We start from the raw sequence: 17,323 nt of genomic DNA, 5'->3' as shown, positions 1-17,323 counted from the left end.
GTACCATAGTTTTCTAATCCACTCATCTGCTGATGGGCATTTAGGCTGTTTCCAAATCTTAACTATGGTGAATTGTGCTGCTATGAACATAGGGGTGCATATATCCTTTCTGATTGGTGTTTCTAGTTTCTTGGGATATAATCCTAGAAGTGGGATCACTGGGTCAAATGGGAGCTCCATTTTTAGTTTTTTGAGGAAACTCCATACTGTTCTCCACAGTGGCTGCACCAGTCTGCATTCCCACCAGCAGTGCACGAAGGTTCCTTTTTCTCCGCATCCTTGCCAGCACTTGCCGTTTGTTGATTTGTTGATGGTTGCCATTCTGACAGGTGTGAGATGGTACCGCATTGTCGTTTTGATTTGCATCTCTTGGATAATTAGTGACTTTGAGCATGTTTTCATATATCTCTTGGCCTTCCTTCTGTCTTCTTTCGAAAAGATTCTATTTAGGTTCGTTGCCCATTTTTTTATTGGATCATTTATCTTCCTTTTATTAAGTTGTATAAGTTCCCTGTAGATGTTGGAGATTAAACCTTTATCAGTGATAACATTTGCAAATACATTCTCCCATACAGTGGGCTTTCTTGTTGTTTTGTTGATGGGTTCTTTTGCTGTGCAAAAGCTTTTTATTTTGATGTAGTCCCATTTCTTTATTTTCTCTTTAGCTTCCATTGTCCTAGGAGCGGTATCAGTGAAGAAATTGCTTCGGCATATGTCTGAGATTTTGCTGCCTGTGGATTCCTCTAGTATTTTTATGGTTTCCCGTCTTATGTTTAAGTCCTGTATCCATTTTGAGTTAATTTTTGGGTCTGGTGTAAGTTGGTGGTCTAGTTTCATTTTTTTTTTGCATGTATCTGTCCAATTTTCCCAACACCATTTATTGAAGAGACTGTCTTGACTCCATTGCATGTTCATGCCTCCTTTGTCAAATATTAATTGAGCATAGTAGTTTGGGTCGATATCTGGATTCTCTGTTCTATTCCATTGATCTATATGTCTTTTCTTGTGCCAGTACCAGCCTGTTTTGAGAACAATGGCTTTGTAGTACAGCTTGAAATCTGGTATTGAGATCCCACCTACTTTGTTCTTCTTTCTCAGGATTACTGTGGCTATTCGGGGTCTTTTTTTTTTATTCCAGATGAATTTTTGGAGAGTTTGTTCTAGGTCTATGAAATATGCTGTTGGTATTTTAGTGAGGAGTGCATTTGAATCTATAGATTGCTTTATGTAGTAAGAAATTTTAATGATGTTGATTCTACCAATCCATGAACATGGTATGTTCTTCCATCTGTTTACGTCTTCCTCTATCTCTTTTTTGTGTCCTATAGTTTTCCTTGGTTAAGTTTATTCCTAGGTATCTTAATTTTTTTGGTGTGAAGGTAAATGGGATTGCTTTTTTAGTCTCTCTTTCTGTAAGTTCACTATTGGTGTATAGAAATACCATAGATTTCTTGGCGTTAATTTTGTATCATGCTACATTGTCAAATTCATTTATTAAGTCTATTAGTTTTTTTGATGGAGTCTTTCGGGTTTTTTATGTACAATATCATATCATCTGCAAATAAGGACAGCTTTACTTCTTCTTTTCCAATTTGGATGCCTTTTATTTCTTCTTCTTGTCTAATTGCAATGGCTAGTACTTCCAGTACTATGTCGAATAGGAGTGGTTAGAGTGGGCATCCCTGTCTTGTTCCTCTTATTAGGGGAAATGGTTTTAGTTTTTGCCCATTGAGTATGATGTTAGCTGTGGGTATATCATATATGGCTTTTATTATGTTGAGGTATGATCCTTCTATTCCCACCTTGTTGAGAGTTTTTATCAAGATAGGGTGTTGGATTTTGTCAAATGCTTTTTCTGCATCAATTGATATGACTATGTGATTTTTATCTCTCAATTTTTTATGTGATGTATCATGTTTATTGATTTGTGGATATTGTACCATCTTTGCATTCCTGGGATAAATCCTACTTGGTCATGGTGTATGATCTTTCTGATATACTGCTGGATCCAATTTGCTAGAATTTTGTTGAGGATTTTGGCATCTACATTCATGAGGGATATTGGCCTGTAATTCTCTTTCATTGTGCTGTCTTTTTCTGGTTTTGGTATTAGGGTGATGCTGGCTTCATAGAAGGAGCCTGGAAGTGTTCCTTCCTTTTGAATTTTTTGCAATAGTCTGAGGAGGATAGGTTTTAGTTCTTCCTTGAATGTTTGGTAAAACTCCCCTGTGAAGCCGTCTGGCCTTGGGCTTTTGTTTGCTGGAAGCTTTTTGATGACTGCTTCAATTTCTTCCATAGTTATTGGCCTATTGAGATGTTTAGATTCTTCCTGATTGAGTTTTGGAAGGTTGTTTTTTCTAGGAATATGTCCATTTCCTCCAGGTTGTCCACTTTCTTGGCATAGAGTTGTTCATAGTATTTTTTAACAATCCTTTGTATTTCTGTAGGGTCTGTTGTTATTTTGCCTCTTTCATTTCTGATTTTGTTTATTTGGGTCCTCTCTCTTTGCTTCTTGGTGAGCCTGACTAGGGGTTCATCAATCTTGTTTATCCTTTCAAAGAACCAGCTCTTGGTTTTGTTGATCTTTTGTATTGTTTTTTTGGTCTCAATGTCGCTTATCTCTGCTCTGATCTTTATTATTTCCTTCCTTCTGCTTACACTGGGCTTTTCTTGTTGCTCTCTTTCTAACTCTTTGAGTTGTAGGGTTAGGTAATTTATTACCATTGTTTCTTGTTTTTTGCAGTAGGCTTGTAGAGCTATGAACTTCCCTTTCAAGACTGCTTTCACCGTGTCCCATAGATTTTGGATTGTTGTGTTTTCATTGTCATTTATTGCAATGATGTTTTTTGTTTCTTCTTTCATCTCAGTGGTAACCCAGTCATTGTTTAATAGCATGCTGTTTAGTCTCCATGTGTTTGATTTCTTTGGATTGTTTTTATTGTAGTTGAGTTCCAGTTTTATGCCACTGTGGTCTGAGAAGATGCTTGATATGATTTCTATCTTCTTGAATTTGAAGAGACTTTGCCTATGACCCAACATATGGTCTATCTTTGAAAATGACCCATGTGCACTTGAGAAGTATGTATATTCTGTAGCTTTGGGGTGAAATGTTCTGAAGATGTCAATTAATTCCATCTAGTCTAGTGAGTCATTTAAGATTGATGCTTCTTTGCTGATTTTTTGTTTAGAGGATTTGTCCAATGGTGATAGTGGCGTATTAAAGTCTCCTACTATGATTGTATTTCTGTCAATCTCTCCTTTGATATCCTGTAGGAGAATTTTTATATATTTGGGTACTCCTGTATTGAGTGTGTATATGTTTACCAGAGTTATTTCTTCTTGTTGGATTGCTCCCTTTAGTATTATGAAGTGGCCTTCCTTATCTCTTGTTATGTCCTTCACTTTGAGATGTAATTTGTCAGATATAAGTACTGCTACCCCAGCTTTTTTTTCATTTCCATTCGCCTGAAAAACCTTTTTCCATCCCTTTACCCTCAGTCTGTGTGCATCTTTTTTTCTGAGGTGGGTTTCTTGTAGACAGCAGATATATGGTTCGTGTTTTCTTATCCAATCCGTTGCCTATGTCTTTTGATTGGGGCATTTAATCCATTTACATTTAAAGTTATTATTGATAGGTGCTTATTTTTTGCCATTTTTACTCTTTTCCCTGTGTTCCTTCTTTCCTTCCTATTTCTTTCTTTCTTTTTTTTTTTTTTTTTTTTTTTTTTTTTTTTTACAGCAGACCCTTTAGCATTTCTTACATTGCTGGTTTGGTGGTAATATTTTCCCTTAGTCCTTTTTTGTCTGTGAAGCTCCTGATTTCACCTTCAATTTTGATTGATAGCCTTGCTGGGTACAGTATTCTTGGATTCAGACCCTTCCTTTGCATGACTTTGTATATTTCATTCCATTCCCTTCTGGCCTGATGAGTTTCTGTTGAGAAATCAGTCACTAGTCTGATGGGGTTTCCTTTGTAGGTAACTTTCTGTCTCTCTCTGGCCGCTTTTAAGATTCTTACTTTGTTGTTGGCGTTTGCCAATTTAATTATAATGTGCCTTGGCATCGGTCTTTTGAGTTTCATTTTGCTTGGGACTCTGTGAGCTTCTTGGATTTGTGTGGGTTTTTTCTTCCCTGTCACTATTTCTTCAAACAGGTTTTGTATTCCTTGCTCAGTTTCCTCTCCTTTGGAGCCCCTATTATGCAGGTGTTGTTTTGTTTCCTGTTGTCCCAAAGTTCCCTTAAAAAGCAGTTCCTGCTTTTTAATTTTTTTTTTCTAGAAGCTGCTCTACTTGGGTATTTTTTCGTACCTTGTCTTCTAGCTCACTGATGTGGTCCTCTGCTTCTTCTAGTCTACTCTTGATGCTTTCTATTGAGTTCTTTACAGCAGCCATGTCATTTTTCATTTCTTCTTGGTTCTTCTTTATTTCCTCTTGGTTCTTACACATATTGTCAAATTTGTCTTGCATTCTTTTCAGCCACCTTATTACCATTTCTCTGAATTCTTTCTCTGGGAGGTTGCTTGCCTCCATTTTGTTTACTTCCTTTTCTGGTGATGCCTGCTTTTCTTTCATATGCAGGCTGTTTCTTTGTCTCCCCATGATCTCTCATCTCTGGGTGTCCGATTATGTAGTTCTCTCTCTCCTTTTCCCAGGCAAAATCTGACCTTTCCATGGTGGAGTGTAGAGCTCCTCTGAATCTGCATGTTTGCGCCAATTGGGGACCGGTGCTCTGGGATTTGCAGCTGTTCGGTGGGTGCCGCAGTTGCAGATTTTCAGGCTTCCGATAACATCCACTTTCCCCTTCAAGATGGCGTGGTCTCAGCATCCAAGCCAGTTGCTCCAGGAGGGAATCCAGCAGCAGTGGGGGCTGCCCGGTGAGGGGTCGCCCGTCCAACAGACCCCCACCGTCTCCTTGAGTATAGCTGTCCCTCAACTCACCAACAAACACTCCCTGTGCGACCCGCAGCTGTTCTTTCTATCTGCTCCGGGACAAGGCTCGGGACACGTATATCTATTCTGCCACCATTTTTTCCTCCCTAGGTCCAAAAGTTGCTGATTTTTTGTTGTAATACTTTTACAATGACAATAGTACATTTTAAAAGCAATGCAACCTCAATTTGAGTACACCAAGATGTTTTTTCTGTATTCTAAAATATTTTTTTTATTTTGCACTCAAGATAACATCAAGGCATTTCACTTGTATGGAACCTTATAAGAAGGAATTAATTGAAATACAAGAACCTACATTTCTTTAAATGAGTACAAAGTAATTTTAATAGATGTCATAGGTTGACATCTCCCTCCCCCAATTCATATGTTGAAGTCTTAATTAACCTACAACACCTCAGAACATGACTGTATTTGATATAGGGTCTTTAAAGGGGTGAGTAAGTTAAACATGAGATCATGGATGGACCCTGCTCCTCCATGACTTATGTCATAAAAAGAGGAAATAGGGCAGGCAGATATAGGAGGGAGATCGTGTGAGGCCAAAAAAAGAAAATGTACCAGTTATTTTCCTAAGAGAGCAATCTTATTTGTTTGATATTGTTATTGACCTCAGATGATGACCCTAAATGCTCTCTTACTGGACACAAATTTTGTCTAATGAATTATAATGTAATGACCATTTTTTTTTTAGCAAGCCTTTTTGAACTGTTGAAATATTTATTTGTCATGAACTGCTAAAACTATAATTATGAGGTCAAAGGACAACAATATGACCATCTCCCCATTGGTTTCAATGCAGGTTAAAGCAATTATACTCCTCCATAAATGAATTTAGTAATGTTGACTAATAGCAGCATAAAGCCATTTTGAAACAACATGGCATGGTGCTGATTAAAATGGGCTGATATTACAAAGCAATCTGCAGATAGCTGCTACTTGTGCTGGGTTTGGAGATGCCCAGGAAAGGTCAAGCTGTAAACCAAGGCCAACTACTGCTAGTGCTGAGCCTGGAGCCACTTAGTAAGGGTTATATCGCAGATGCCATTTGTCTGAGAGATTTTGGTAAAGTCCTAATCAATCATAAGCCAAGACAGACCATTTGAATGGAAAGCCACTGGAAACAGCTTGGGTGGGCTTGCAACTTGGTTGGTACGCATCTCAGGGAATCATTGGGTTTACTGCTTCAATTTCATCAGTAGTTATTGGCCTAGCAAAATACAACCTTCCGAAATTCAATCAAGAAGAATCAGAAAACCTGAAGAGGCTGATAACTACTGATGAAGTTGAAGCAGTAACAAAACAAAATAAAACAAACAAAAAAACTCCCCAAAACCTCCCAGTAAACAAAAGCCCTGGTCTGGAAAGTGTCACAAGAGAGTTTTACCAAATATTCAAAGAAGAACTAACACCCCTATTCCTCAAACTATTCCAAAAAATTCAAGAGGAAGGAACACTTCTAAACTCTTCCTATGAGGCCAGCATCACCCTAATTCTTCTGTGTTTTAAATATACTATTGTCCTTCCATACCATTTGCCCCAAAAGATGTCACTTTAAGAACATTTCTTTTCACTTTTATTCTGATGGTCTGCAGCATTTTTACATTATAGTTCCTAGATTTTCAGGCAGGTTTATATAATTTTTTTAAAAATATATTTTATTGATATTTCACAGAGAGGAAAGGAGAGGGACAGAGAGCCAGAAACATCGATGAGAGAGAAACATCGATCAGCTGCCTCCTGCACACCTCCCACTGAGGATGTTCCTGCAACCAAGGTACATGCCCTTGACCGGAATCGAACCCGGGACCTTTCAGTCCGCAGGCGGACGCTCTATCCACTGAGCCAAACCGGTTTCGGCGCAGGTTTATATTTTTATATAGAATTCATGTTTAGATAGAGATGCTACCTATACTATACCTTTTGTTCATTTTTCACTTTGTATACATACAGTAGGAATTAATACCAGTACCAAAGAGAGTTAGCTATCACCTATGTATATAAGTAATAATGATGATGATTGTAGCAATTGTCATATAGTATATTAATAACTTTCTATATGCAAAGTTCTATCTTAACCATTTTATGTGTTATTTTATTTTTAAAACATCACCATTTTATGTATTTAAGCACTAATATCCTCTAGCCTAATTATAACTCCTGCTTGATAATTCAGTGAATATTAAAAAAATCACATTTTTTAATATATTGGAAATTTATATATTAGAGTTCTATAATACTGGTGCTATAAGTACTTCTATAGTCATAGTGGAACTTTAATTAAATGTGCTATGTGCTATAAGTGAACAAAGCTCATTCTTTTCAGTTTACTTTAAAATTTAGGACAAAAGTAAATTTGTGTATTTTAATATCCAAGAAATTTATAGTAGTAAGAACACAAGATATATGTGAGAGGATTTTGACTCTGATCTACTCTGGGGAACTATATGATCTTGGAAAAATGACACAACATCTCTAGGCCTCTGTATCCTTCCAAGTTAAATAAAAATAATGACAGTTACTTCACAGGCCATTAGAAATACATTAATAATGAATTTAAAAGGTACTTCTAAACATCAAAGCATTATATAAGTATTTTCACAGCAACTGTGGGTTTTTCATAGTGAAATATAACACATTAATAGATGACATATTATAAAATAAGACATTTGAAAGCATCAGAATGTACTTTCTATTTCTCTCTCTCTCTCTCTCTCTCTCTCTCTCTCTCTCTCTCTCCCTCTCTCTTTCTCTTTCTCTCTCTCTTGCTTCTTCCTAGATGAGCAACTAAGGAAAGCTGCTGATTTTGTATTTGTAAGAAGTATAGTAAGTGAATATTTGAGGGAGGAGGGTTTAGTATTGCAGTAGCTGCTTCAGGCTGTTTCCCTTATCAGAAATAGTGCTTCTAGACTATCAAAAGTAGGAATGGAGCTTAAAATACAATTCTCACTCAACCAAGTAAACTCTTACATTTTCCCCTCCTATATTCTTCTCTATATCTCCCAGATTTAGGAATGTGCACATTTGGCTTATTTTCCCTCCACATGACATCTTATTATATAGTGTGAAGAAGAAAAATGATTCAGGTACTTCACTCTGTTTGTAAGCTTAATTTTAATCTTTGATTTTGATGGCATCTTTAGAAATTCTGCCCTTAAAATTAGGGGAATACTGACTGTTTCAATTTAAGTAAGATTAATTTTAAATCTTATTGAACATTGACTATGTAAGGTTTCTTAATCTCTTGACAATTATTTTTTATGTTTAGGCTGAGTGCATCTGCTGAGCTTTGGGTAGAATTTCCTCAGAATTCCAGAACAAGAATTGTTTTTAATGTGATGAAAATGACACAGAAATTATACCAATGATGGACTTCCAGAGAAGTGGCAGATTAAATGCAATTCTATGCAAAGTAAAAACGTAAAGTACACAAGGTCGTAATGTAAGAGCTGTGCCTAAACCAGGTACATTTGCATACTAATGTTCAATGTCTCTGGGTGAATTGCAACCTTGGACAAAAGATAGAATGTGGTAAGGGAGAAAGCTTATTTTTTAACCTGAAACAAATACTGATCCCTTTTTTGGATTAAATAAAAAAAAATATACTGGAGGACAGTTTAATTACACGGGGGTCCAATTTAAAGAAATTGGGTGCTTTTCAAGTATTTGTCTTAACAGCTCTTTTTTTTAGCTTTTCCTTTAAGGGCATTATGCTTAGTGATTTCAAGTTTGCAGCTTCTACTGTTGATTGGACTTCTGGGTTTGCCCTAGAAACCTCTGACAACATTAAAACAAGTTTCATAAGCAAAGGATTCTAATGGATGATGGAAATTTTCTGGTTTTGCTGACTCATGAACAGATGGTGCTTCTAATCCTTCCATGAAATGCCCTTTTGTAATGTTCATGTCTGTAGCCAACCCAGAATGCATCTCACAGCTGTAAAGTACAGGTTTATGTGGAATTGAACTGAACCTTGGAACAAACTCACAATGCTGGGTAATGTCAATTCTTAGTACTTTGTACAGTTGAATGGACATCTCAGTCTAGTGTTTGGACTGAGGATTATCTCAGACACACCAGAAGGAAGTTGCACTTTTTATATTAGTGCAGTTCTAGAAGCTTACTTATTTGCACTTTTAGTTGGTTCTTTCTGCAATATAACTAAAAGGCCTTCTTTGTTTGGGTTTTAATGCAATTTAATTTTATTTACAAAATATTTCAAACATCTGGGTAAGCAGAAACATTTGTGTACCCATTTTGCAAAATTTAAGAGTTGTTTATATTTGGGAATATTCATTTCAGATTTTGTGTTTTAAAAACACAAATCACTAAGATCTAACTAATTTTCTTTTCACTTTTTCCCTCCCCCAAGGACATTTTTTATTCTGAAATGACATGTATTAATACCTTGCACAGTTTTTATTTTCATACTAGAGGCCTGGTGCACAAAATCATGCACTTGGTGGGTGGGGGGAGGGCATCTGTCAGCCTGGCCTGCATCCTCTTGCAGTCTGGGAGCCCTCGGGGGATGTCCAACTGATGGCTTAGGCCTGCTGCCTGCCTAAGACATCAGTTGGACATCCTTAGCGCTGGCACGAGATAGGAGAGTCTGCTGTGGAGGTGGGAGAGGCTCCCGCCACCGCCACTGTGCTCGCCAGCCATGAGCCTGGCTTCTGACTGAGTGGCATTCCCCCTGTGGGAGCGCACTGACCACCAGGAGGTAGTTTCTGCATTGAGAGTCTGCCCCCTGGCGGTCAGTGCATGTCATAGTGACCAGTCGTTCTGCAATTAGGCCGAAACTGGCTTTCTGACATCACCCGAGGGGTCCCAGGTTGCAGGAGGGTGCAGGCCAGGCTGAGGGACCCCACCAGTGCAAGATCAGTGCCGGGAGGGACGTGGAATGTTGGCCAGCTGCGGAGGGACTGTGGGAGGACTCCAGGGCATGACTGGCATGTCTCACTCAGTCCCAATCGGCCAGACCCCAGCAGCAAGTTAACCTACCGATCGGAGCATCTGCCCCCTGTGGTCAATGCATGCCATAGTGATTGGTCCACCAGTGGACTGTCCACTGAAGGTCAGTGCACGTCATAGAGAGCAGTTGAGTGGCCTTCGCATATCATTAGCATATTATACTTTGATTGGTTGAACAGCCAACTGGATGACTGGACACATAGCATATTAGTCTTCTATTATATAGGATTTGTATTGTATGCATTCATAAAAATGAATGTTGATTTTTTTCTTTTAAAAATGTAGGTAAATTATATAATTTTCAATTTGTTTTTATAATTAACTTTATTGTATGTTTTGAAAAGTGAGATTTTACTCATGCATTTAACAGCTCTAAAGTCTTTCATTGTATATTCATTCCTTAGTATTTTACTAATAGATTGTTTGTTTCCAATTGTAAGTACGATAAGCCCTTGCTGAACTGAATAGCATTTTAGAAGCTCCTCTCTCTCTCTGCTTTTTAATTGCTTTTGTTACTCAAAAAAGCTTCTTTTAAAATCTTATTTAGCTTTCTGACTCTATGCTTGTGCCTTCAATATTTTCACAATGATTTTCTGCTCCCCAATAAAGAAAGCACTCTTGATCCTGTTACAGTCACATTTTGCACACATGGATCTACCATAGGGCCTGCCGACATGTTTCTTTTCGTTTTAGACAACCTCATTAGAACTTTAGGTCTCACAGCACGAACTCCAGGAAGTCGGCCTGGGCACATGCCACATGCAGATTTTGTTGCTTTCCCAACCTTCTTGGTATAAAGGTAACCAATTCTATTACCAGGGGTTCAGGACAGCCTAGCTTTGTTAGAGATTGTGTTGCAGGAGAGCCTCTGACAGTATGTCATATGCTGCACCATGGTGAATGCCTGAATCACTGTCCCCAGAAGAGGAAAAGGTAGAAATTTCTTTAGATAAGATAGGGTTTTGCAAGACTACAGAACTGTTAGAAGTAAAGCTAGATGGTAGAGAATGCATAGTGACAGATTTTCTATGAACTGTAACACATTGCCAAATTCCTCTCCAAAGCACTACTTCAGTTTGTACTCTTACCAACTATATTCTTGAACTCTATAAAAACCGTATCCTAAATTATACTCAGTGTAATTAGACTCTTACATTTTTGGCCAGTCTAGTTACTTAGAACTGTCACTGTCATTATTTTAATTTATATTTTCCTGATTCTAGGCAGATTTAACCTTTTCTCATAATATTATTAGTTACTTGATTTCCTATTCGAGTACCTATTATTTATTGACCAGTGGCCTGGTGCATGAAATTCGTGCACATTAAAAGGGGATTAATTAGAGGAAATAATTTAATATTGCTATTTGCCCTTTCTCTATAATAGAAGTGTCAGAAATGAAAGAAAATTAGTAAAATGTATGTGAAAACCTTTCTCCTGTCAGAGTCTGGGGTGCACCATGGGACCCAGAGTCAAGGCCCCACCCACCCACATGCGCCTCAAAATCGAGTGAGACCCAGACCCGGCCGCCCCCCCCCCCCCCACAATTGGGCTAGATCCAGACCCGGCCAGTCCCACCCTTGTCAAGCCCCACTGGGCAGGGGATGTAGCCTCAGGTCCCCTGGCCTGGCGCTGGGGTGGGGGGAGCAGCCTGAGGTCCCCTAGCCCAGCACCAAGACGGGAAGCGCACCTTGAGGTCCCCTGTCAAGCCCCATGGGGGCGGGGGAGAGCATAGCCTCAGGTCCCTGCTGATTGCTCGTTAAGGATCCTTATGGGAACTTAGCCTCAGCTGTGGGTGCAGCCATCTTTGTGATGGAGTGATGGTCAATTAGCATATTCCCTCTTTATTAGATAGGATTTGTAGGCATTCTTTGATTATTTTGGGTGTAAGCTTTTATGAGATATGTGTTTTATAAGAATTTTCTTTTAGTTTTTGGCTTTAAACATTTGTGGAAGAGTTTTTGTTATGTAGTAGATTTCATTGGGAATACTTTAAGTTTTTACCATTCATTGTGAATCAGATGATTTCTTTTAACTTCTTGAAATGACTTGATCAGAGCCTGTGACGATTATGTAAAATGTGATTATTTATGATACTTTCATTTTTGAATTTAAGTTTTGTGGTAGGCAGAAAAATGGCCTCTCAAAGTTGCCCATGTTATAATCCTCAGAACCTGTGAATATGTTACCTTACCTAACAAAAACCTGTTGAGGTATAAATTAAAGATTTTGAGATGAAGAGATTACCCTGGATTATCCAAATGGACCCAGTGTCATCATGAGGTTTTATAAGTGAAAGATGGAAGTGGGAGGTGAGGAAGAGTTGTAACTGATTGAAATAGAGGCTCTATTCACATGGCCACAAGCCAAGGAATGTAGGTAATTTCTACAGGCTTGAAAAGTCAAGCAATGTATTCTCCCCAAAAGCCCTTAGAAGAAACTCAGTCCTCCCAATATCTTGGTTTTATACTTCTGACCTCCAGACATGTAGGATGAATTTGTGTTGATTTAAGCCACTACGTTTGTGGTAATTTATTACAGCAAAAATTAGAAACCAATATGTGCCCTGACGAAATAGCTTTGTGAGGCTCTGTTCTATTTCAGTGTGAGGTAGAAAGTGTCTTTAATATTATATATCAAAAAGCAAATGTTTTATTTATTTAAAAAAGTTTGTTAATTTACTAAAGGTGCATCTAGGAGTAGGGGCATTTGGGAGAGGATCAGTTTTACCAATTGTGTATAAATAATGGACCATATAGAGTGGACCAGAAATTAAGGTTGGTTGAAGATAAGGGAGGCAGTCATTTATATTAAAGGAGTTCTATACTACATATTCGAAGACCCAATAGTCATTTATTTACAAAAGTGCTTCCAGCAAAAGCCAGTTCACCTCTTTGGAACTTGGTTTCCTTTTTTTTTTTTTTTTTTTTGTCAGAAAAGATATCTCCTATATCCAGAAGTTGTTGGTAGAAACAAATAAGGTCTTATATATAAACTCTCAAGTAGTATTCAGAGGAAAATAGAGGAAGGACTTCACTCTCTAGGCTTACAATAGGGAAAATCATATTAGAAAGAGAAAGTCTGTTGGTAATCAAATTGGATAAGATCCTTTCTAAATCTGGCTATTACATCACTTTGGATATTGACTTGAACATACTGTAAGTAGCTTCCACTGCTTATTCAGAGGGCTGGAAGCTTTAAGCTAGTTGGCTTAGAGAAAGAATGGGGTGAGTACGGGATGGGGTAGAGTGGGTAGGGAATGGGGGGACAGTGTCTTGCAGGTGGTCTGCTGGAAATTTCGGATAATTCCCCATTTTGCTATGAATTATTGGCTCAGGCCAGTTATTTAATTTCTCCAAGTCGTAGTCTCTTCATCTGTAACATGAGCACAATTCCAAGGCTTTGCAGAGCTGTGGTGATGATAAAATAAAGTCACATAATGAAAATACCTGTCCTGTCTCCTGCCCCGTATACTTATATTTGTAACTTTGGAACTCAGATGTCTGATAATCGATTTTGTGAGAATTTTGCCTAGTTATTAAAAGCTTAAATGTGTTAGAGTATACCTTTAAAATTTGTTTCATATTCTGCTACCAGAATGAATGTAGTCTCTTTCCTGTAGCTGCCTAATAAGGCTTAGAACCTAGTGCAGTTTGGAGAAGGAGGTGGAATCTTTGACTCCCCTTTAGATTTCCTCTATGTGTCCCTGTGCTTTTGTCCTTTTCAAGTGGTTTCTGACCAACATAAATATGTGTTCATTTCAGCTATGTATTCTGTAGTTGGTAGTCTGAAGGATCTGAGGTAGTCATGACCTTCTGTAGCCATGAGTTGCCTATTTTGGGACCTAGAGTGGCATAGACTTTCCTTACAAGAGGAAGAGCTGAAGATGAGGAAGTAAGTGCTCAGCCAACCTCAGGGTCTGCCCAGCTGCTATGGAGAACACCAAGGGATTGAAACACAGGAGGAGAATCAGTTACAGAGAAGAGAGAAGCTAGTGTTTCTTGTTTGTTTGTTTCTACAAACTTCAGGAAGTGTGGCATGGTAGGAGTTTGCATGGGGTGGAGCAAAAGTAGATTTACAGTAGTGAGTACATGAAACAGTTTATTCTTGTATCATTATTTATTAATTGTTTTATTACTTTCCATATGAACAACTATAAACCTACTTTTGCTCCACGCTGTATATTAGGAAACTGTGAGAATCAAACTCTAGCTGTAGCTTTTAGTTTTTAAGTACTAGATTTGGACAAGTGACTTTTTCTTGTACGGACTCACTTTCTCTGCCTTAAAGTGAGAACATTTGAGTCTAGATAGAAACAAGTGAAAATATTTAGCTTGAAACTTGGTGTATACAAACTAGGTGTTTAACAAAAACCACATTCCTTCTTTTTGTCCCCTCCGTTGTGCTATGAGGAGACATTTTTTAAGAGTGTATAGCCTCTGTCTAATGATTCATAAGTTAGGGTATAACTGGTGTGCAGGTGTTCCTGCTGAATTATCCAGAGCTATCACTCAGGTAATGAGCTATTCTCTCTGCCCTTGGTTGGGACATCAATGTTTATTGTCAGCTTACTGCATCATGGACTTGCTTAAGTATGAAAAATGCTCTAACTATCTCAGTTATAGGCTGGGCTGAAGGAAATATCCATATGAAGAACAATGAAAGTCATTATTTATAATGGAAACCAAGGGGTGAAAACATCTCTGACTATAAAATACCTTTCTCTCTTTTCTGCTTTTGATTTTTTGGTTTGATCAAGTTATGCTTGTCCAACCTGCAGAATCTCACAGCTGCTCAGTGGCCAACACAAGCCACGATATAGTCATTTAATGACTGTATAGGGGTCTTTGTGTACATCACCAACTTTCCCTGCTGTGTCACATTTTACAGCAGAAGCAAAAGTTGAAATTTCATATAGGCTGGCGTTTGCTTGAATTAAAATAACAACCATCTTCCTTTTATCCTGATGATTATTTAGGCAGAATCTCCTTTCTTCTAATTTACCCTTCAGTTTTGAGGATTGTTTCAATTGTCTGCACTGGCCTCCATCTACAGTGGCCCTCTCTTGGTTCACTTGGGTACACCATAGTCTTATTGAAGATCTTTGCACATGCTGTTCCCTTTTCCTGGAATGCGCACTGATGCCCTCTCACTTTCAAACACACACCCACATACACACCTATTTAAATCAGTCTCAGCACTAACATTTGGGTCAGATAATTCTTTGTTGGGGGAGGGTGCATTGAGGCTGTCCTATGCATTGTAGGATGTTAGCAGCATTCTTGGCTTCTACCCTCTGGGCTTACCTGTGGAATCCCTCCCAGTCATAACAACCCAAATGTCTCCAAACTCTGCCAGATGTCTCATGGGGCAAACTCACCCTCAGTTAAGGATCACTACTTTAGAGCTTACTGCAAATGTTATGTTCTTCTTCAGGAAGACTTTTCTCATCCCCTAATAAGTTGGCTCCTTCCGCCCTTTATCTATTCTCAATCAGCCTATCATATTTGTCTATTAGTTTCCTTTACAGCACTTATCACACAAAAATGACTGTATGAATATTTATTTTTACATTTTGCATTATTTGTTTCTGCTAGAATGTAAATTCCAAGAAGGAAATGACTTTCCTTGCCTGGTTTTGCACTAAAATCCTAGTGCCTAGCACACTGCCTTGCATATAGCTGGCACTCAATATGCATTTGTAAAATTAATGAACTGTGATTTGGTTCTGTTTATTTTATATTATATAAAGCTAGAGGCCCAGTGCAAAGATTCGTGCACCAGTGGGGTCCCTCGGCCTGGCCTGCAAGGATTGGGCCAAAACTGGCTCTCTGACATTCACTGAGAGGTCCTGGATTGCAAGAGGGTGGTTCTCAGGTGATGCACCCCAGAATTGGGCCCTCTCCTCTCTGGTTTGGGTGCATCACCCAAGAACTGCAGCTGCCAAGTCACCACAGCTCAGCAGCTCCTGTGTTGAGTGTCTGCTCCCTGGGGGTCATTGCGTGTCACAGTAGGATGGTCAGACCATTAGACAGACAGTCGCTTAGGCTTTTATATATATAGATTAATATATTTTTAAGTTAGTGATTCTTCGCAATCATTAGAGTCCTCAGAACGTCTTGTTATTGTCATTGAAATAATCTTTAGCTCTGTGATTTCCAAACCATGTGCTAAGGTGCCCAGTAAATTCACAGAGGTTGTGGAATATTTTAAATACCTTTTCAAGGAAAATACAGTAACATCCCTGCAAACTACTAGCTTTAGTTGTTTCAGTTTCAACACTAAATTGTATTCTGTTACTTTTGACGATGTCATATCTTTGTGTAGCTAGGTTTTTGACAGTTGCTTTGACACAAAAAGCAACTACTACAAGAAAAATTAATGTGTAACAGAAAATGGGGCTGGTGATGTTCAAACTGAAAAATGGTGTATTATTAAACAGATGCACACATACCAGTAGTAAGTAACTGCGGTTGTTTAAGAATGAAATCAAGTACTATTTTTGTTTAGTTTTTAAAATGACTACCAAATTGTTTAGAAAACACATTGGTAGGTTGTTTGAACCTAACTATTTAATGAAAAGAACAAGTAGATATTTCTTTTGGTTAAGAAACTTTACTTTCCAGATTGGAAGCAGTAAGGAAGCAATGAAGAGAGAGAGCTTGGAAATCTCTGCATTTAGCCAATTTAATCATTTCCACTCTAGACACTTTCTTTTACTAGACACTAATTTCTAGTTCCTTATATGCCCATTAACATATTTTAAGAGGTATGTCATATATTTATGACATGCTACATTATGATTTGTAAAAGGATATATGATAAGAAACTTAAGATTGATATAGGTTGCAGGTTTTCTCCTGCCATTATGCTGAAGCTCAATTCTCAAAGAAATTGGGGCTGATTTTAGAGCACTTTATAGGTTTCTTAAAGAAGAAAATTTATTTAAAATTATCCATTTTTATTTACATTTTTTTTGTTTTGGTGGAGCTGTCTGTTAAAGCTGAAACTAAGCTTTTTTTTCAGTATATGTTAGACTTTATTATTGTATTTACCAGAGGTTTACTAAACTCATAGGTTATTAACATCTTGGCTGTACTAAATAAGGCTTTTATAAGAATTTATTTGGAATTGGTTTTAATTATCATTTTTATTAATTAAACTCCAAATCTCTTTGCATTTTCTTTTTCAATAACTTTTGCTAAATTGTGCCATAGATTGCATAAATACCATTATAATTAAATCAATTTTATTTTAGCTGATAATCTAAATCCTGTTTAACTGCTGAGGCATTCTTTTTTTTTTAAAATATATATATTTATTGATTTCAGAGAGGAAGGAAGAAGGAGAGAGAGATAGAAACATCAATGATGAGAGAGAATCATTGATCGGCTGCCTCCTGCATG

The 17,323-nt window shown here is 37.9% G+C and overlaps 1 protein-coding gene and 1 pseudogene across 5 annotated transcripts in view; one reads left to right on the top strand and one right to left on the bottom strand.

Annotated features, from left to right (window-relative positions):
- The window catches only part of KCNJ3 (potassium inwardly rectifying channel subfamily J member 3), a 150,710-nt gene that overhangs the window by 62,860 nt on the left and 70,527 nt on the right, over positions 1-17,323 (top strand). The gene's annotated exons all lie outside the window — the stretch shown is intronic.
- LOC308249102 (large ribosomal subunit protein eL34-like) lies at positions 10,457-10,815 on the bottom strand (annotated as a pseudogene). The gene has a single exon. The product of its transcript is annotated as a large ribosomal subunit protein eL34-like (transcript).

The sequence above is a fragment of the Plecotus auritus genome (genome assembly GCF_963455305.1).
Source record: "Plecotus auritus genome assembly, chromosome: 5".
Taxonomy (NCBI): Eukaryota; Metazoa; Chordata; class Mammalia; order Chiroptera; family Vespertilionidae; genus Plecotus; species Plecotus auritus.
The sequence above is the reverse complement of the archived record's forward strand: the minus strand, read 5'-3'. Positions and strand labels throughout refer to the sequence as shown.